Genomic DNA, 17,345 nt, shown 5'->3' with positions numbered 1-17,345 from the left:
AGGGACCCTGAATCATGTTTGGCTACGGCTGATTCCAACAATGCACTTTGTTGATTGAATATTGGTTACATCATTGGTTCTTGAGTGCCAAATGATTCATGGTCAAATCTATTATTTCAATCTCAGAACTCTCCCATAAATCTGCTATTTGTAAGATTAAATAATGTTTTGCTCATTTTACAAAGACATTAGATCTGTAGTTTAAGCAACATGGCAGCTCAAAGGATTGTTGTGATCATTTTCCAGTATAAATGTTTTTAACCTTTATACAGTATGTCATGTCCATGGCTGCAGCAGGTTAGCCTTGGGTATAATATCTATTCAGACAGTCACTACTGTTTACAAAGTCTCATCATTTATCTGTTCAAGTGGAAAGATCAATATGTAATGTTCAGATTTCAGATGCTTTGTTTCAATGACTTAAATAGATAAATAAATAATGCGGAAAATCAATGTGCATATCAAGAAAAGATGTGTTACAATTACTATATGGGCATTTTCAATATAAAAACCATTTAATACTGAATACAAACACAGTCCAAACAGACCCTTTTTGGCCAGTCTAAATGAAAAATATGAAATTTTGTACAAAGACTACATAGTTTTACTGCTTTTGCAGTCATGGCTATTTAGCAATCGTGTTAGAAGTCTTAGTTGCGACTTCCTTTTTGTTGAAAAGTCCCTTATTATTCTCTATTTTTAATTCAGAGAAAAAAGGTCTTTCACCGATCAGTTTGACAGAAAATTTTTGAAAAACTTAAATCTTGTTTTCCTCATTGATTGGTTAAAACTGAGCCATTTGTCCCTCGCTGTTTCTAGGGAGGAGACAGGGCACTAGACCGGGTCCTTTTCATTTTTCTCTCACATGTACATTTATTTGCTTTCTGCATTTGCATTATACTGATAATAGGATATTTTATTAGACATTTTCAATCATTATCTCTAGTCTCTGTAGCAGTTGCCAATTGGATTACTATGAATTTAACTATGTCTTATTCTCACAATTCCATAAATCTTGATTCACTCATTTCCTACGGTATCTCAATTTCATCTTATACTGACAAGGATTTTAAATTATTAACCAATTTCATGAAAACTTCTATAAAATGCTATTTACTTGAGGATCATCTAACCATGTCATGTAGCCTACAGTGTTCCTGTAAGCATAGCAAACAGCTGTGCACCTCAGTAGAGGGGCAGATTAAAATTTATAAGAAAATGAAATCACCTTACTCCCTCTTGTAAATCATGAAGGAGTGATAGTCTCTAAGCAATCCAGACCACTTCAGATTCATTAAAGTGTGCTTGCCAAATTTATGCCGACTCAAAATGACATATTGGACTAACTGAAGAAATGCTATGCCTTAATGAATGAGCAATGAATTAGGGATTCAGTTTGAATAAGGAAATACTGAAGCACTTGACCTGAAGCTAAATTTTATTCTGTGTATAAGAACGAGCCTTTTTTAAAACTGTGTCGTAATTGCAGTTGGGGTACCAATCGTTTGGTAGAACGCACACTCCAGTGATATGAAATTAATTTTTTACTGTTTTAGTATTCTGTTTTTCAAGCTCTTGACACATCTCTCAAGAAACTCAAATAGAAAACTCACTGCCTGATTGGCCCACAGTGAATAAATTATCCTGAAATCTACATTGCTTGAAATTTAAAGTTCAAGATGCTAACTTTATATTAAAAGAAACACATTTTTATGTCAAATTTGTCAAACAAATTGCTTTTATCTTTATATTTTCATTCCTATCTTTAAAGTCTCTCAACATCAATGAAGCCAGAATTGAAAATATAGTCCGACCTATGCAGACATGACAGCAATAAAGTGCACTTGATTACATGGTTGGAAGTAAGGACAAGGAGACAGAAGAACACAGGATGAGGAAAATAGAAAAGAACACAGCCTCTCAGCTTTGATCGCTCTGAACATCTTGAAGTTAGAAAGTCCCGTTTGTGTGGAGTCTTGGCAGAGGCAGGTGCAGGGGGGTTGAATCTTGGTCATCAGCTGTCAAGGCAGTAATGAACAGTGTTTACTGGTAATACCATACGCTGCCACATTTCAGGGTGTGAAATGTCAAAGTGTCCATTTTCCCAAAGCTAGTCTGAAGCAACACTGTCAAGGCTACGGCTGTAAACAATAGGAAAAGAGAGGCAAGACAACAACAAGGAGCTTTCTCCGTTTCACCCATTACAGTCAGAGTGAGTGGGAAAGAGTGGTAGAATGTCAAGCTTAGAAAAATAGAGATGCTCGCAAAGGGTAGAAAGAGTGGATTCCAAGTGGATTCCATTTGGCAGACACATAATGATAGCTGTTAAACAAAACTGAGGAAAGGAAAGCAGCAGAGGCTGAGAGAGAGAGAGGCGCAGGAGGACAGACAGATGATACGAGACAGACAGGCAGAGAGACACCTGCTGTTGCATCACCTGCTGTAATAATAGTGTTGACATTCAAATAGAAAGCTCTGACAATAGGAGCTGGCTGAGGCAGCACCCAGTATGCAAATAAAAAGAACACATCAGGAAATATTAGCTAGCGTCAGGCATTTTCATAGCACGCATTGAAAACCACTTGACCCTTCGGCTTCCCACAAGTGCTTATGTATTATATGTGTGTATGTGTGTGTGTGAGCATTTGTGTGCAAGCAAGCACAGATAACACATTACATGTGCTAATTTACCTCTTAAGTCTATTCATTTCATGCTAACTGTGCATCCAAGGCTATGAATAAAACTGAGTTCATATATTTGTGCTTAACTGGATATAAACACAGTTAGCGTGCATTGAAGCCTTATGTAATTAGTGAAATACGCACTGTGGTGTATAGGGTTTGTTTTCCTTGACAGGCATTCCAATTCAACTCACCCTCTCACTCTTTCATACCTACTGTCATGCTATCTTGAATCGCCAGGTTAAACATAATTCAAAAACAAAAAGGATCATTAGTTGGCAAATTTATTCTTGACTTTCTCTATCATGCACCCTACATAGCCCCAACTTCCCAATCAATCAAAATCTGATTCAGCTGATATCACATTCACCATTGCACATATTTCATTCCATTTAAAGTGCTCAGCAGTCTTTTGTATCAACATAGACCTATAGTAATTGGTGCACAAACTTTTTTATGTTTGAACTCGGTGGGATTTGAAGGACTGCAGACATCAGCAGATCCTCGCCGATGCACGGGTCAATACCTATTATAGTAAAAGCAATAGTCAATAAATGGTCGCACATTACTGGCTCTAGATGTGGTTGTTTTCAAAAGCTGCGGCCCGTTCTACAGTACTTTGATGACGAATCTGATGGTTTAACAACACTGAGATTGTTTGTCTTGTCAGATTCTTTTTCTTGTATTATGTGAAGGAAAAATAAAAAAGATCAGGCATCGAGAGAAGAGCTTCACTTCTCCACTATACACAGAATAAACTCTATTATAGCCGTTTTTTCTAAAGTCTAGATTGATTGGGTGTTTGCCATCAATGCTCTTTGGAAATGCCTGTGAAGCTTGGAGCTTGGGCTTGCCAATGCACTACCACTGTTTTAAATCACTCCAGAAAACCAACCTTTATTGACTTGCTTTACGTAATCATCTTTAACTAATTGGTCTTGACCTCTTTCTTAATACAGTGCAGACAAATTTAGCACAGTCAGAAAACAGTGAATTTACTTTGCCTTTGTGTATCTCTATCAACCCTGCAGTTTATCAAACTTGAGGAAATACATTTACATTAAATTACTGTGCTTCCTTTTTAAACAGTACAAAAGCTTCATTAATCTGATTTTTTTACTATTAACTGTTGAATGTTATGTTTAAATTTACTTCACATTGCCATGTTCTTTTACATCTAAATTACTAAAAGCAGCTAATGACCAGCTTGTTTGATACATCACAGTCCTCATAGCTATTATATTCATACTTGTCAATTTTCCAGCATAACATACAGAATGCTATATTCCAGTATCAATTCAGGAAATACTGGAATTTTTATATAGTAAGGCACTAAGTATAGCTAGTGACAGAATGTGAATTCTGTCATAAAAATGTGACCAAAAATGTAATGACCAAAAATGAATATTCACTTTTCAATGTCATCTTTAGTTTTAACTGTTACAATACTTTTACAGGAGTAATATAATTTTTTTATGCTGTGTGTAAGACAATGAACATTGGTACTGAATCCAATGTTAAGCAGACGTTCTGTCTGGAAATGTGGTTACATTAATATTGTCATAAAGAGGGAGCTGCAATTATAGCTATTGTGCTTGTCATTTGTTAAATCTTACTCATACATGGGAAATTATTTTAAAAAAGAACAAGACCGTAGAATTTGAATATCTAAATGTATTCCAAAAAAAAAGAGAGAGAAAGAAAAAAAATGTTCTGATTTATACAAGGGAGCAGAGGAGTGCAGACAAGCTTGAGCGACTTTAAAGTTTTCTATGGGAAATGAGATTTGGAATATGACAGAGCTCCTAATATCCTTACGCACAGCTTCCCAGCATGTATGCTAATGCCCTGTCTTGACCACTAATACACAACAGGAAAAGTGGACTAAATAAAATGAAGGAGGAAACTGTGAAATATAATTCCGAATGCCTATAACGACTACAGTATCAGCCGTCTTGGATCTGCACTTCTTCATTCGGATGTTCTCATTTGTATCCACACCTGTGTCATTCACAGACTTACGTCTTAACCTAATTTCATGGTCTACGGGTTTGGATGGATGGCTCTGCTGCAACTTGTACACTGAGGGGAAGAGAGAGAGTACCATGAGTGTGTGTGCATCTGCGTGAGTGTGCACTCACACAATAACACAATTGTGGAAGAGCGAGAGTGAGCGAGAGAGGGGGGTGCAGCATGCTGCAACGATAGCATAGAGAATTGTAGTCACTGCCAGATATTAACCTTTTAACCTTGTACTTTTCTGTTAACAAAAATACATTAAGCTCCTCTGGATAGCTGACAGTGAATTGGGGTTTTACAGACCTGCACTGAACATGACTGAATGATCAGAGGTGAACCCATTTTGCAGTAATGCGCTTCAATCACAGTAAAAGTCTGCTAAAAACATGCAAGTCAAAGTGAGATAATACATTGCAGAATTTGGCAACAACAAATGTTATTTCCATTCATGATGTGAATGTTACATGAGCCATGCTCGCCAAAAACTGGAGAACAAGCCTCCTGAAAGCAAAAAACAATTGTCGACATTGTCTGTAATGTACATATACTATAACCTTAAAACCTTAGAGGGAAGGGACGTGTGATTAGACTGACATATCTCGGCTGAGTGTGAGTAATTCCTATTTATACTACTACAAATTGTTCTGAGAGCTTTGTACAGCACAATGCCTCAAACCCTTTTTTGTCAATGTAATTGCTCAGTATATTCTTAGGCAAAGTGTCAGAAATGCCCTTTTAGTTTGCCAGAGTATCTTCTGGTGTAATGGCTTATTTAGCCAAACCAGGCATGACACCAATTATACTGGAGGGATATCGATTCCAACAAAGCACTCTGCTTGGACAAACAATAAAATGATCAAAGTGACTGGATGCTTTGCTTGCGACAAGCTGCAAAATGAGTGTGTACTTTAAACTTAGTTTTTAACCCAGTCAAAATCTGCAGTTCTTGAAGCTATTAAGAGTTTTAGACCAGCGTGACATGAACACGCGTATACAAAGACAGGCAGAAAAATAATTCAGAAGGAAGCAACAAAGAAGAAAAGATGAAACCACACGGCTTAAACCATTTTCCTACAACAACACAACGACGATTAAGACCAGTCACATTCCGTCATAGCAAATTTTCTCTTCGAGATAATTGCTTTTCTTCACATTAATTGATAAAGCTGGTGACATTTTATTTACAAGAAACTGAAAATGCAGATTTATGCCCAGTGTCCAAACTCTGTGTTGTGTTCATTGAATTGCTCTTTTTGCAAGAAAACTCTGAGAAATGCCAAGAGAATAAAATAATACTGTGTACCATCATCACACTGATAACTTTTAATGCTCAGTGTACTTCCTTTAAATAGACTCATAGATAGGTGATTATTTGTACATTAGGTTGGGAAGCAATGTCCCTTGACAGTCATTTTGTCCTTTTTAATTCATGTACACATTCTGTGAACTTAAGAGAATACACAACTTATTGTACTATATTAATTAAATGGTAACCTTTGTCTGGCAAAGTAAAAGACTGCTGTATTTTATCTCTTACCTTGCCTCTTAGGCATTTAATTTTCTATGTTGTCATTATACATGGGAATTTTTAAGTTCAGATGGGGAAAATGGCAGTGAGGCACACAGTTTGCACTAAGCTTATTTTAATTACTGTAGTATCTCACTTTTGCTCTGACGGTACAGTAATCACTGAAATGTACAGTACTGTGAAAGATATTAAAATCGTAATGAAAATGGTAATTATCCTTTTTCATATTCAAAATCCTACAATGGTTTCATATGCTTAGGACAATCGCACCATTTTGTTTGAGCTATAAAAAGTGCACATAATTACTGATATTATATTAATGTGTGTGTCATAATACAGTAGTCCATTGTGCTGAACAGAGCTACAGAGCTTTAGTATTATTGCAATCAGTAAATCATAACTTTAGCTAATAAATGACCATATATAAAGCGTTAGCAACTGTTCCTGTCCAGTTCATTTTTAGGCAGTCTGCTGCCCGGTGCTGTTCGTTGTCAATCTTCATTCCTCTTTCCCGACTCTAGTCTGTCTAAGATAGATCCTTCATATGTCAGAACCACACAGACCATTTCCTGGAGTCCGCTGTGACTGTCAGGCTCCACGGACCATGAAAGCCGTATATGTGATGCCCGAAATTACCTCATCGCCGAATGCCACAGACTCCAACATTGGCCTGGTAACAACTATCCCTTCAAAAGACACTAAGGGAGCTCACTGACACTTTTAGGCAGTTCTTTGCCAGCACATATAGTGGGAACTATTTCACATTCTCAGGCAGAAACATAAAATAAATCCATTTTACAGTAGGTGGGCAGAAATTGAGTTGAGCATGAATTATCAGGTTAATGCTCTCCAGGACATTCAGTAGGTTAAATCATAGATTTTACAGTGAAGGATGATGTGTTTTTGGCATTTTAATAAGGCACCACGGCACTCACAAAACACACCATCGAAAACACTGTAAATCGGTGTTGAATTTTCAGAATGTGGTCTATAATGTCAGCACTCAGTCTTTTAATCTGTCTCCTGTCTTAACAAGAGGTGTTCTGAGGCAAGAGTGGGGAAGAAACCCAACTCTCTCTGGTGCAATTATAGAAGTGCACTGCAGTCACTTAGCCTGCTAATACACGGTGTGATATTAATTACTGTTTGTAAACAATGCACTTTGCAGAGATTATTGCATGCACTCGGCGTCCTCCATTTGTGTTTGGTAATTCTCACAAGTGATTAAGTGGTGAAGCTAGGACAGCTGTTCAAGATGAGTTCATTGGCATGTTTAATTAATTGCACTTGAGATAATTATTCAATCATTACTTTGATTAATTTTCTGCATCCCAGATAATGCATCAAACGTCTGCTTGATGTCAATAGTTTGGAAAGCAAGAGAAGAATAAGACGAACCGGTTTTGGGAGCTCGATTCACAACTAGATTCTGCTTTGTGGAGGAAATAATGTCATCTGACAGTGATAGGAATGAATTATTATGGCTGCATGGTTGATATGAAAAATGCTAATGCTCACTTAACATTCCTGATACCTAACACCTGTAAAGACTGCATGTTTTCTTTGTGTTTCGCACACATCGACAACATCCTGTCACTGCTCACTTTGACGTTTTGAGTCGATTCAGTTTACATTATGTTTGAAACATGCTTATTCTTCACCCCCTCAGATATGCAGGGTAGTGGCAACATCCAACTGAACGAAAGCCAGGCAAATCGTTTGTGAGAGATCTTGTCAAACAGATTAATTCCCACCCTGGGCCTCGGGGTTCTGGGCCGTTTTTCTGTCATGCTGCTTTGCCAGGCTCCCTCTTGATAATACCCCAAAGATAAAATTAATTGTGCAGGGAGATGTGGGATGGGGAGTATCTAAAAGGACCTTGAGCAACACATGAAGCTCTCTTTTTCTCTCCGCTCCTCTGCATGTGAAAACACAGAAACAATCAAACCGTCAGAAGCATGACACATTGCACCAACGATCACTAACTTTGTTAGGAAGTTTCTGAAAGTGGTAAGTCTTGAGAGAGATGCGAAGGGACAGAATCAACCCTCATGAAACATCCTTGTCTAAGAATGTCGGTGCTCAAATTACCATCAAAGTGGAATCCGTCGCTTCATCAGCAGTTTACAAAGAGGGCTGGCACACCAATAATTGTCTATAACTGTCTAGTTGTACATCTGCAAGTTCAGGAACATGTTCTCTTCTTGGACACTGACAATCAGAGTTTAAATGAACTGAAGATGTGACAGCTGTATCAAATTCTGCACTGAAATCTCTTCACTGAGGAATCTTGATACAACAAGAATAACAGTCTACAGCTATGAAAGCAGCTCTGTGAGGCTGCACAGCTGTGCTTTGAGCTAAATTCTAGCACAGCATATTAATATGTTCACAATTAGGATGATGGGAATGTCATTAGTTTTGCAGGTATTACACTAAAGTATTGGATATATTCGAATTTAGATCTAATGATGGTGCTATATTAAAAAGTCAGGGAATCACAAAAGCAATTACAATTCATTCTGCATGTGTAATGAATATTTGCACCAAATGTCGTGGCAATAAACCCAACTGTTTTTGTTTCATTCTTCAAAAAACCTCAGATGCCAAAGTCATGGTGGCACAAGAGGAAAATTCAGGGGATCACCAAAGTCATCATGAGCCATCATCTGGTAATCATGAATGCTACTAGGCTTAAGCGCTATCTTTTTTCTTTCATACCTTACTGAAATTTCACCTGGGTATACGGTGTATGCCCGTATTTGAGTACAGTGCTACCCTCTCATCATCCCACCAGTGTGTTCGCTATGTTGAGAAGTCTCTCTTAACTTTTTCAGTCTATAAATACACAATATAAGAGTTTAAATTTCAAGAAAAGCAAAATTTCTACACCTATTTTTCTTGAGAAATACAAATGCACACCTTCTGAATTTAAATTTCCTCTTTCACCAAACTTGCAACAAGACTAGCTTAAAAGCCTTATTAACTCATTGTAAAAAACAAATAACTCATCAAAAACATCATGGTTAGTCTTGTTAGTCATTTGGTTAGTTAGTCCACTGTACCAACAATCACCAACTTTGATTTGGTTGAAATAAATACTTAATTCATCGAATTTGATGTAAAAAAGTTTTCTTTCTCTGCAATTCTTTACACTCCTGTAACATTACACCACTCGCAGTCCCCATGTTTGTCATCAACGTATCCTCATAGAAGGCTTTCTTTGATATACTACAAAAACGCACACACAACAATATGTATGGTAACCTACAAATTAGCGCCATAGGACACAACAACATCCTTGACGTAAAGTTACGTAATTAACAAAGTTATGGAGGTTAGGTGCAGCCAAGTAAAATTACTATGGTTAGATTAAGGAAAAGAAACATGGTGAGGATTTACCTTAAAATTACTCACACAATTCTGATCGAGCATCTCTGTGGGAAAGTCCCGGGGGGAAAGTCTGTGGTGTTGTGTCCCATCCACTATTCCAACCTGCTTTCTTTAAAGACTGCTAGCAACAGCTTCCTTGTTTACTCCTGTCAGCTCACTGGCCATATGATAGCAGCCTTCAAAAATATTTTGACTATGCACAAAATATGGGCTTATAATTATTCAGGATATGTACGAATTTGAGTGGATTACACTTTATAGTAAAACGTCAAAACAGCCTGTTTTGAGAACAGCTCAGCTGCCTGTTCGACCAATAGAGACTGACCTCTGGTGGCACGTGATGTGAACTACATACAATGCATCCATACAACAGCATCTCTGTCAAGGTTAATAGAAAGATAAACATCTGTATTTTTGATGGTATTGGAAATCATACTGTCAGAATGTCTAAATACCCTGGTATACCGCTATACCTTAATAACCCCCAAGTCTAATCTGCGCCAAATTACAAAACAAAAAATGAAAAATACCAAAAGCCATTAGGATTAATCCTGCTGTTGAGATATTTCACGCAAACCTCTAGCATGGCTAAAAACCACTCCTCCTGAAAATACTGCTCATTTAGCTTCACTATACATTATAGCAGTCAAATGCAGTCACATTTTACTGAAGCAGACCTTTCCCACAACCTCCTGTCACCACAAAAAGCTCAGAACATTAGTGAACAAGTGCTAAACCCTGCTGTGACTGTGTGCAAGCACACAATGTCTCACTCTTTCAACACTGCTGGCCATCAAAAGCCACCAAAAGACCAGTTTAACCGAGAAAATATTCCATAGAGAGCAAAGCAGAAGAGCAGGTAGATTGTGGCAGCTGTACTTTTTTTTTCAATAGCCCCTTGGCACTTGAGTTGCCCCTGTCACCTCCACTGGCAGATGGTGCAAATGAGCCTTTATGTGCTGCTGCTAGACACAGTGGACAGACAGCCAATGTGCAGTCACAAGAGATCCATGTTTGTATGGGTAGGACACTGAAACAAAAGCGTTGCTTTTAGTGCTGTCATGGTCGAAACACATCAGCGACTGCTTCAGAGGTGGAAAACGTCCGTATTACTACTAGTGCTTAAATTAGGGTTTAGTCAAATGTCTGTTTTTTGCTGTGACAAATGCAGATTAGAGTGACTTAGCTGTTGTAATGTATATATATATATATATATATATATATATATATATATATATATATATATATATATATTGTTTGCACAGACGTTGGTGCTGTCATGAATAAGAGATGAGATCATTGAATTGTTTGTTAGTACCGAATGCACATTTGGTTCTTTGTGCGAGGAGTCTCAGTATAGTCCAAGAATGTGTCTGTGCTTACAGCAAAACAGTTTTTCTAAAGAATATTATGTTTGGCAGTTTCTCTGGATATGCATTTGGATCTCATTTTAGTGCACACACATACTTGAGTACATCCACGATGGTACACAACCCCACATAAACACCCATAGTCCCTGGGCAGCCCACATCCAACTGTTGTGAGCTCAAGTAGTCGCCGCTGTCACAGTGTGACATCATCCACCGGGCTGGCAGTGTCCCAGTGGTGTCCTCCTTTAGAGCCAGAGATATCCTTCAACAGAGCTCATCCTGTGACGCTGCTGTGTCACTCAGGGGCCCAGACAGCCAGTGAGCAAGGATGACAGCCCGGGAATGAGAGCTCAAGAGCAGGTAGAAACTATTGACAGGACCCTGGGGAGCAATTATGAGTGAAGCCCAAGGGCTTGCTAAAAGGCAGCTTGTTTAAGTCTACTGAAAACACAGCTCCGACCTCTGTTAAGGGATAACAGCTCTTGCTAGTTAGCTTGGCACAAAAGTAAATTTGAAGCTCAACCAGTGACAGATTAATCATATGAACTCCACGGGGGTTGTCAAACTCAAGAGTTTAGCTTTAAAGTAAATTAAACGATTTGGCTTTCCTGTCAGTAAAATCTCATCAATTGTCATCTGTGAATCTGTAAAACAGTAAATGTGGTGATGTGATTAACAAGCTGACCTTTTGGGAGCTTTTTTCATTCCTCAGCGTTTGTGTTTTTAAGCCTTTAAAAAATCCAACAGGAATAAATTCAATAGCTAGCGTTGACACTTAGCACATCACTCTCCATAAAATACCTGCAAATGATCAAGGCAGACAGATAATGGCTTGGAAGAGGACTCGGCTTGCTGCCCTGTGACAGACATTTCCAATTAAAAAGGGTAAATAACTTGAGATTCATCTATTTCACCCTGTCCTGAAATTTATCAGTCCATCGTGCTTTAAATCCGCTCACCCCTGAAATGGTAATATCACAGATTTGGATTTCCTAGGCAAAGAAAAATGTCATATACTTCCAATATCCTCACACATATTTAAATCTCCCTAGCCTGTCTGTATCAGAGCTTTCATGAGGCAACCAAAGCGTGGGAGGAAGCTGGTGATAATAGCACACCAACATGATATGAACAGTAGCTGGGACTGAGTTTGCAGAACTGTTGGATTTGACTTTGTGCTTAACCTGTATACCATTGCTGCTTCACTATATATCCACAGGTAGGAATGGGATCTAGCACCTTAACCTTTTACCACCCACATGGAAGCAATAACTTTAATGAACTGCGTCTATGAGCTATATGTCAAGCTACTATATATTCTGAAACAGTAGAACCATGTCATACCAACTCACCTAGACCTCACAGCTCATGCATTTATTTTTTAAAATAATTCTAGTATATTTATGGGACCTTGCAAAATACTATGATTGTACTCAGAATACTTTTTTCCAATTATGAATTTCTGAAGTTTTGCAATGCTCAATGTGTATTCTAAGCCTCATCAAGTGCTTATTTTTCACTGGACTGCACAGAAAGTTGTCTTGAACAACCCTGCAGTATGTATTCGATTTAGAATTTTTTTTAATAAGTAATAACAACAGCTGTCTGTAATACTACATTCAGCGGTTTTACTTCAAAGGTAAGCATTTGTACTATGTTGATTTCAAGGTTTTCTATTTTTGTTTTATATCTATTGAAGCCATTTTCCATTGGGTTCGGAGAATTTGCAAGTTACAGCTTGTATTTGCTAGTTTGTTGCATACTAGATTGTCTGGACAAAATACTCATCTTAGTTGTCTTAGCTCAACACACATACGGTATAGATAATGAATTGAGCTCGGAGTCAAAAATTCATAACTAAACAGTATTTGGAGTAGAACTACAGGATATCAGAAAGTCCAGTGAAATTAACACGGTTTTACATTAATATAAAAAAAGAAGAAAAAAAAAAAAACATGTCATGAACTGGGAGGTCTGTGGTTTTCTATGGAATGACCCTAGATTTAAATATGCAATGATTTATTTATTTTTTATTTATTTTATAAATGGTCATTTTATCAGACTGAAATAGTAAAAACATCACTGTGACAGCAAAAAAAACCACTCATACAGCAGCAGTTTTGTGTATAAAATCAAATACCCCCAAGACTTTTTCATTCTCAAGTTTGCCAGAATTGCCTGGACCAAACATGACCTAAATCTGGCACAGCTGGTTGCACAGACTACTGCCGCAGGTGTGATGAATGGTCTGCCTTTGGCCCAAAGCTTGCCCAAGTGCTAATAACTAGAGCTCATTCTCAGCCAAAATCCCCCCAAATGTCTGCATCCCAAAAACCCATACAAATTTGAACCTCTACAACTGAGCACGCTGATATTCAACTGAACTCGACTGGCTACCTGTGCTACTGTAGATTAATTCTTACATTGCCTTTTTTCGATTAACATCAGCCAACATTAACAGAATGCCGCATCATGATAGTAGGGCCCATCCATGGGAAAAAACTCTCCCTTTTTTGTAAATAAAGTGACATGACTCATTAATGTGATGAATGACCATGCAATTCCCCAGGACCTCAGCATCAAGCCTCCGCCCCCCAACCCCCTTCAGGCGTCCCTCTTGTGGGCCATTCCGGGTGAAAGCCGAACATTTAAACGTGCGCCTCTAAGTGCTGAGGCAAGCAGGTCCGCCGGCCAAATGGTTGCACTTTTCAGCTGTTGAAGCTCCCAAGGACCCATTTCACTGTTAACATCAAATCATTAAATTCACCCCATACTCAGTCACTTAGAGTTATAGGGAGATAGATAGCAAGACAAAGACAGCGGGTAAAGTTAAAGAAGAAAGAAAAAAAAAGGTCATTTTCAGCTGAAAAAGCTAAATAGGCCACAATATTAGGTTGGAAAAAAATAAAATCAAAGCTGACAGTTCTCTCTGGTCTTAATTCCATCTTGTCTATCACAAATGCAAATTACTGCAATTTTAGTTCATAAAGGAGTGGATCAATAAAATATGATTTGGCTAATGTGTCGCTGTCAAAGCACAGGACTTGAGATTATTATATTATACTGCTGTATTAATAATGTATTTGCATCTCAAGTCGTGTCTGAAAAACTCTGACAGCATAATACCTTATATGAATAAGCATTCATAAGTAGGGTAGAAATGCTAACCTTTCTGGTATATTATTGAAAGGCTCAAAACAAGTTTGGTTATTCCATACATGCTTTTGTAACTAAGCAAAACAGAAATTATGAATTTTAAGGATTCATGATATATACTGGGCTGATAAAATATCTGGCAATAATGGTAAATCTATACTATTATATATTATTCTGATAATGAAATTATATCCAACAAATAGAACAAACAATACAAAGCCTTAAAAAGCATGACTTAAAAAGGACAGTATTGACAGACACCGTTACATTAGGTGGCACTACACCTTTAAAGTTGGTTTGGGAGCCACCAATAAACACAAAGAAGATGAACAAGCATAGCATGCTGGCTTAAGAGCCAAACATGCCTTCAACACAGTGAAAATCTATCACACTTTCAGAAAAAGCCGACACAATTGTGCCAAAGATCTGATGTCTGACTATCTGGCTCCCTAACAGATCAGCAAACTTCCTTTTGCTTATGACATAGCAAATTATCCATATTCTTACCCTCAGATGTGCATAATCTTCAGGTTATAATTTTTTTTTTAAAAAATACAAAAATGTGAAATGGGTTCATATCCACTAAGAAAACATCCATCCCTAATGAAATGGGTGTGTGTTATGTAGATTTATGTAGAAAAGAAATTGCATAAAAAGGAAACAGCAGAGTAGTCCTGATCTCTGCAGAGTAATGTAGTCCTTTACATGTTCAGTCTCACTGGCTAAATGCAACCGTGATGTACACAACTGTGCTCAGAGTCCAGCCACTGTATGATCTCATGCCACCTTGGGGGGACAAAATAACTAAGTGTCCACACATATCCTTCTCCTTTTGCAGAAAAAAAAGGTTTTATGATCTCTGATATATGTAATTTAAATAAAATGCTCATCAGAGTGGTGTATAGCAAGTCCCTGCAAATTACATGCTTACCATTATGCAGTGGAAATGTGCCTTCATTGCCTTCATGCATGCTTGCAGTTTTGGCCATACTTTTCTATGTTGCTAAAATTTCACACGTCCACACAAATCACTTGATACATGCTCATACAGTAGAATCTATTATAATCAGACCACTTTCAAGACTCTTACAAAAGTGTTCTACCCTCAGCACCATTGGGTGACTGACTGGTTTCTATGGGAACCAAAGTGCACTACAGGCCAGTAAAATGAGGATACAGCTGCTGTGCTCACAGGAGAATCCAAATGAATGGAAATCTATTAAAACTAATAACAGGTGTACGGAGAGAGGAGAGGCAGACGGTTTAAAGACAGAAGAGAACAGTTTGTTTAAAAGAAAGATAGTTAGGGAAAATAGCACGGCATGGTGTGGCTCACTCCAGGGGTGTTTGACTTTCCCACTTTCATTACTTTGAGCTCTGTAATCTTGATGTTCAAGGCAAGTAGAAAGACAGCAGGTGAAGGCCATCATGTTTGAACTAGTCTCAGTTGGGTACAGTATGAACTTACAGCAGCACCATGAGCTCGGAATCGCTCAGATACAGAGCTTCGAGAAAGATGAAAGAAATGACTTTATATCAGGTTGTCTCTTTTGTATTCAGGCCTCGCATCCCCTGGAAATCAATTTCTAAATCAATCACCTAAATACACAAAGAGCAATTTCTTCTTTTACAGGATTATTTGCAGAATCGGTGTATGTGTGTGTGTTTGTACTGGGGTGGTCATTCCAGATGAATGATTTTATGAATATTCAGTTCTTGAGTAGGGTGGCCTACAAACACTGTGATTGACTAAAAGATTATGTGAGATGCACCTGCACTTATTAATACGCAGCATGTGGTCCAGTGCGTGCTGCTTATTAATTAGTAACTCCAGTGACAACATGTGCCATATTCCCAGTCTCATTCAGCTCCCCACAGATACGAGTCATGCAGTCAACCATCTGTAAAGACTTTTATTTCTTTACAGACAAAAAGTTAATGTGAGTTTGTTTCTATGGAATCTGTAAATGTCTAAGTTCAGAGAAGAAAAAAAGTCAAAGCACCAATCAGATGCCTCCCTCGAAGGGCTGGCTGTTTCTGGCAAGCGCCCCCCCTCACCCGCGTACATGGCATGAATAGAACAGAGAGCAAATGTGTCCCTCCTTATGGTAGGTCAGACTACAGCACAGTCCAGATTTTCCGGGGAGTTTATTATAGGGCTAAATCAAAAACTGAATTTCAACACAGTGCCATATGAAGCTTTTGCCTCAAGGGCCTGATTTCCTCGTTCTCTGGTGTTTTAACAATGAGGCTGTACTTGACAGTCCATCTGAGGCAGTCATGTTTAAGTGGCCCTCGAGTTCAGCCTGTTTTGTGCAACAAAGTTAAAAGCACCACAAAGGATCAGTTTGCAACTCATGGGAGAGAGGCTAATGAAATCCCATCCGGTCAGTCCTTATCAGGAGCATCAAAAATGAAGCGCAAAAATGAACTTAAATCCATCTTTGTCAACATGTTGATCACTGACATACAGTAAAAAACATTGATCAGACTGTAATACATCACTGAGGGCATTCATCAGCGGTGGGTATATCAGTGAAAATCTATAATCAAGTGAAAGTGCATTTGCTTCCATAAAAAATGACTCAAGTAAAAGTGAATATTACCATTTTATGTATCTCTAGGGAGTGCTGGCCATATAAAAACAGCACTTGTTGTTACACATGAAAAATTAATGTAGCTAACCATATAACGCTAACTGCATTTTCCCCTACATTATGTGTAACTCACTTCAAGAGGTGGAGATTTTGTTCTTGAGAAATCATGTTCATTAGAATGAGACGAATTCAGTCACTTTAATCATGACCTTTGACAACCAAAATGTAATAAGTTGATCATTGAGTCCGAGCAGACGTTTGTGCCAAAAAAATAAAAAATAAATAAAAAAATTCCCTTACAGTGTTCTTGAGATAAACATTCACAAGAATGAAACACATAAGGTCACAGTGACCTTGAACTTTGAGCTATATTTGGTTTACTCAAAGTAGTAATTTGTGCCAAATTTGAAGGAATTCCCTCATGATGTTCTTGAGGTAACATGTTATGGATGGGCAGACAAACATAATGCCTCTGGCCATGGCTATTGCCAGTGCAGAGGCATAGAAAGGACCGTGAAGAGTACTCATTTCTAAAAAGAAAGTACTTTTTACTCATGTGCATCACTTGTAACAACTTACCTACAAACCCCAGCACTCATG

The 17,345-nt window shown here is 38.0% G+C and overlaps 1 protein-coding gene across 30 annotated transcripts in view; it reads left to right on the top strand.

Moving 5' to 3' along the window:
* LOC121961980 (receptor-type tyrosine-protein phosphatase delta-like) overlaps positions 1–17,345 on the top strand; it is a 406,358-nt gene that overhangs the window by 186,800 nt on the left and 202,213 nt on the right. The gene's annotated exons all lie outside the window — the stretch shown is intronic.

The sequence above is a fragment of the Plectropomus leopardus genome, chromosome 23 (genome assembly GCF_026936395.1).
Source record: "Plectropomus leopardus strain MGB_pleo_1.0 chromosome 23, ASM2693639v1, whole genome shotgun sequence".
NCBI classification, from domain to species: Eukaryota; Metazoa; Chordata; class Actinopteri; order Perciformes; family Serranidae; genus Plectropomus; species Plectropomus leopardus.
This window is presented reverse-complemented; position numbering and strand designations above follow the sequence as displayed.